This window comes from Piliocolobus tephrosceles, chromosome 8 (assembly GCF_002776525.5).
Source record: "Piliocolobus tephrosceles isolate RC106 chromosome 8, ASM277652v3, whole genome shotgun sequence".
Taxonomy (NCBI): domain Eukaryota; kingdom Metazoa; phylum Chordata; class Mammalia; order Primates; family Cercopithecidae; genus Piliocolobus; species Piliocolobus tephrosceles.
Window position 1 is genome coordinate 138,410,109 of NC_045441.1, and position 4,402 is coordinate 138,414,510.

The 4,402-nt window shown below is 46.5% G+C and overlaps 1 non-coding gene across 1 annotated transcript; it reads left to right on the forward strand.

Moving 5' to 3' along the window:
- The first annotated feature begins 1,185 nt into the window (after positions 1 to 1,185).
- Positions 1,186 to 1,257, forward strand: TRNAC-GCA. The gene has a single exon. It is a non-coding gene; the product is annotated as a tRNA-Cys (tRNA).
- The last annotated feature ends 3,145 nt before the right edge of the window (positions 1,258 to 4,402 follow it).

Below are 4,402 nucleotides of genomic sequence, written 5' to 3' on the forward strand. Positions count from 1 at the left end.
AGAATTTTAACATGAGGATTTCTTTAATTTCTTCCTTGCCGTTTCCCTTTTCAATAAGACAGGACCATTGCTGGGGGAGCCAGAAGACCAACAAGAGAGAGTAGCCAGTGACAGAGCTCCACGTGGCTGTGAATTGGCTCATCTCCTCCAGCAAGAAAGATGGAATCAGAGCTCAGAAGAATATGCATGCTCAGGTTTGGAGAACTGAACACCAAAATAGCAACACAGTTTTTGACTGGTGCTACCTCAAGTAATTTATATTAACTCTATTCTTAGTTATCCTTGCCAGTTTTGCTGTCTTTACTTCCCCCAAATAAATATTTATTGCATCCCAACTTTTATGCTCAGTGTTGTGTTTGGCACTGTAGAAAGACATAAAGAGATTGCATTTTCCTTTGTGAGCCTCTGTGCATTCTGAGCTTTGGTCTCCATGACAGTTATCACAGGCACTGCCACCATCTCGTTTGGCCCTTTGGGTGGGTGTCCTTTCTCCACATTTTTGAGATCTGTATGGCCTTTTAATGTCAGAAGTGGCCTTAATGTAGAATGTTGGCCAAGGGCCAGGTTCACTTTGCAGGACCCGTGTTGCTGTCCCTTCGGGCAGGGTTTCGCCCAGCAGAGGAGACATTTCTGGTCCTTGCTGCTTCAGTTGTGCTTCTGGCCTGAGGCCCTTTGGGACAGCTGGGGAAGCTTCCTGAGCTCCATCATGGGATTCAAATAATTCAAATTATTGGTATGGGCTTTCCTGGGTTCAGTCAAGACCCTGCAAAAAACCAAGAACAGCTGAGATGAGAATAAAAAGAGAGGAGATGGGCCGAAGAGCCCCCAAATCCATCCACTGGGGTAGGGGTGAGGGTGAAAAGAAAGGATGTGGGGACACATTCAAGTTAGTGGACTTTAAGGAGGAGATGAAGGAAGAAAGGAGTGGCCCTGCTCTTGGCAATGATTCTTCAAGCAGGTGTCTTCAAAGTGGTCCTAGGACGAGATGGAAGTGAGCCAAGGAGGCTTCTAGGGGCCCAAGTAGGGAGGGATTAATAAGGAAGAAGAGGGCCAAAAGGTCTAATTTGCTGTGAGGCAAAATGTCCAAATCTCTAAAACTTTCTAAGAGTCCATGTAAATTTCAGTGCATAGATGTGTGTTGCAACACACATGAAAAGGTATTTAGTAGAGATTCTTAGAGGCTGAGGGGGCATAGCTCAGGGGTAGAGCATTTGACTGCAGATCAAGAGGTCTCTGGTTCAAATCCAGGTGCCCCCTGTAAAGAGTCTCTTTTTAGTACCTGCATCTCTTTTCAGTACCACATACCAATTGGTACCTTCAGGTTGCCCCCAGGTCCTATGGCAGGTTGAGGGGAGGTTCCTGGGAAGGAAGTAGAGGGAAAAGAGATGGAAAGGAATCTAGTCATCTTTTGGGTTGGGGCAATGGAAAGTCCCAAAACCAGGAATGTGGTTCTAGCTATGATCTTGTTATTAAGGGATGTGTGAACTCAGGCAGGCCTTTAATTAGTCTTTGTTTTTTCTTTCAGGCATGTAACATGCAAGTATAGACTAAAATCAAAGTTGCCAAACACGTCTGAGCACCAGAATGACCTGGGAGTGTGGTCAAGTATACAGATTCTGATTTGTTAGGTGTGAGAAGTTTCATTTTTCTTTCATTTCATCCTCCCACATCACAGAAACACCAGATGATCTCCTGGGCCGCAAAATTCAGCAACCACTTATGAAGCAGATTCGCCACGTACCAGTTATTAATCTGCAGTTGGTACCACTTGCTCGAGTCCAGTGACACAGAACACTCATATAGCAAGTTAAGCAAAGCAACTTTATTCCTTACAGGCAGGCAAGGGACAACAGAAGCCTGGGATTTAGGGTGAGCTGGTTCCCCAAGGCTCAGGAAGCTGCCCAGGGCAGATGGAGTCTCACCTGTGTGTCCCACTTCACACTGCAGCTGAGGGACCCTGAACACCCTCTGCTCTCAGTTTTATACCCCAAGGGCAATTTAGATCATTGGGCTAAAGCATAGCAGGACATCCTGTGCTAGGTGTGATGGGATCAGAGTCGAGGTTTAGGACAGTTCCTCCTCATCTCAGGACAACACTCCCAGCACATTCTCTAGCTATTCTGAGAACTACAACCAAGAAAAGAGGGAAGCACTGGGTTGATCAAGGCCATCCGGGGACTTGTCCTGCTGGGTCATTTAAAAAGCTTTTCTAGGATAATGTTGGTTTTCCAAGCTGATGTCTTTCCCATTGAGAGAAGAAGCTGTAGGCCTGTGGACTGCCAGGTGGGAGGAGTTTGGGGTTTAGAGGAAAGAGGAGAGCAGGAATGGGTTGTTTGCAGTGGGGCTGTTCCCATGGACTGACCAAGAAGAAATAGAGGTGCTGATGGGGCCGCACAGGTGCTTATCAGAAAGTTATAACAAGTGAGGGGTGGAACTGAAGGTAGTGCCTTTGCCTGCAGGCCAAGCGGTCTCTGGTTCAAATCCATGTGCCTCCCACCCCCCTTCATTTTCTACTTACTGAACAAAAGCCTTTTCACCTCTGGGGTCTATTATATTGGAATCTTCCTGCAAGGAAAGAAGAGAGAATAGACGGCATAGAGCTTTGCCAGGAAGCCTCTCCAGTTTCTTGTAGGTCCCAGTGAACTTCTCCAGGCGACTCTGTCCCCTCATTAACCCTTATCCTCAGAGCCTTGAAATGGGCCCAATTGTCTCACAGAACTGATGTTTATGGTTTCTTTTAAATAAACCTAGAAATTGACCCTCTCAGTCTTGAAACCCAAGGAGAAATTTACATTTGTGTTATCTGAATTCCTTTCTCAGGAAACCAACCAGCAATCCTCCCAGAGAGTATCAAGAAAGTGAAATTTACCAGATCCCCACATCTGGAAGGTGAGAGGCCAGACCCCTCATCCATCATGATTGCCTAGGTGACCACCTACTGCCTGTTGGCCAACTCCTCTTCCTTGCCCCTCCCTAATCCGTTTTCCCACATGTAGTTACATTTCTTCCCTGCTATGTAAACCCCTAATTTTAGTCAGTCAATGACAATGGATTTGAGACTGATCTCCTGTTCATCCTGTCTGTAGCACTTGGATAAAACCTTATTCCCTGGCAATACTCATCTCAGTGACTGGCTTTCTGTGAGATGAGCAGCAAGACCTAGATGGAACCCCTGGTGCTTCGGTAACAGCCTTGCAGCTTCACTTTCCCTGTGGGAATGCTCATCTCCACCACACAGGGCCATCCCCTGGAGGCGCAGGTAGTGATCTGACTCCTCTGGAATCCTCACCCCCAGGGACTGCGTAGCATAGGGCCTTGCCTGGAGCAGATCCCATGGTTGCAGCTGCTCCACCCTGAGCTGCTCTGGTAGGGTTTGTACAGAGTGAAGGAACTAAAGGAAGAGTGGTGAGGAGGGCTCCTAAGTGGCAAAATGACTGCCAGGGAAGTGGCTGTTACAGGCAGGGGTTTGCAAGCTGCTTTCAGTCAGGAGGCCCCACATTATGCCTGGGGCTACTTCCCTGCCCCTTGTGTTTATGAAGCCCCAGTATCTGCTTCATAAACACCAGATGTGCATGTAGGGGGCATCTGTTTCCCACCTGAGCAGAGGCTCCCAGTGCCCACTGGGGTGAATGAGCGGCAACGTCTTCTCAGGGAGGTGACCAAGGTGAACTGCTTTAACACTGACCGTTGGAATCTGGGAGAAAGACTGAAAGAAGCAGTGGTTTCCCGTGTCCGAGTGCTCAATTATTCCTTGTGGCAGTATCCCGCGGATGATTGGTTGTTGCTTGCGGGCTTTCTTATTTCAAGTCAATAAAACCACATCCTTACCAATAGGGAGACATCTATTCAATTCGCTTCTGCAAGCGGTATCAGACTTCCACCTGTGGGTTCGCTGCCTCGTTTTGTATTACTTGAAATTCTTATTTGGGACTCGGGAGACCTCTCTTGCCTAGCATGCCCTGTTGGGCTGCCTCCATTCGGTCTCTCCATAGAGTTAAAAGCAACAACAGCTAAAAGCAAAGATCTGAAACAAACAAAAAATAACTAATTTTTATTTTATTTTTTATTTTTATTTTTTAGATTTTTATTTTTATTTTTATTTTATTTTTATTTTTATTTTTTTATTATACTTTAAGTTCTAGGGTACATGTGCGTAACGTGCAGGTTTGTTACATGTGTATATATGTGCCATGTTGGTGTGCTGCACCCATCAACTCGTCAGCACCCATCAATTCATCATTTATATCAGGTATAACTCCCCAATGCAATCCCTCCCCCCTCCCCCCTCCCCATGATAGGCCCCAGTGTGTGATGTTCCCCTTCCCGAGTCCAAGTGAGCTCATTGTTCAGTTCCCACCTATGAGTGAGAACATGCGGTGTTTGGTTTTCTCTTCTTGTGATA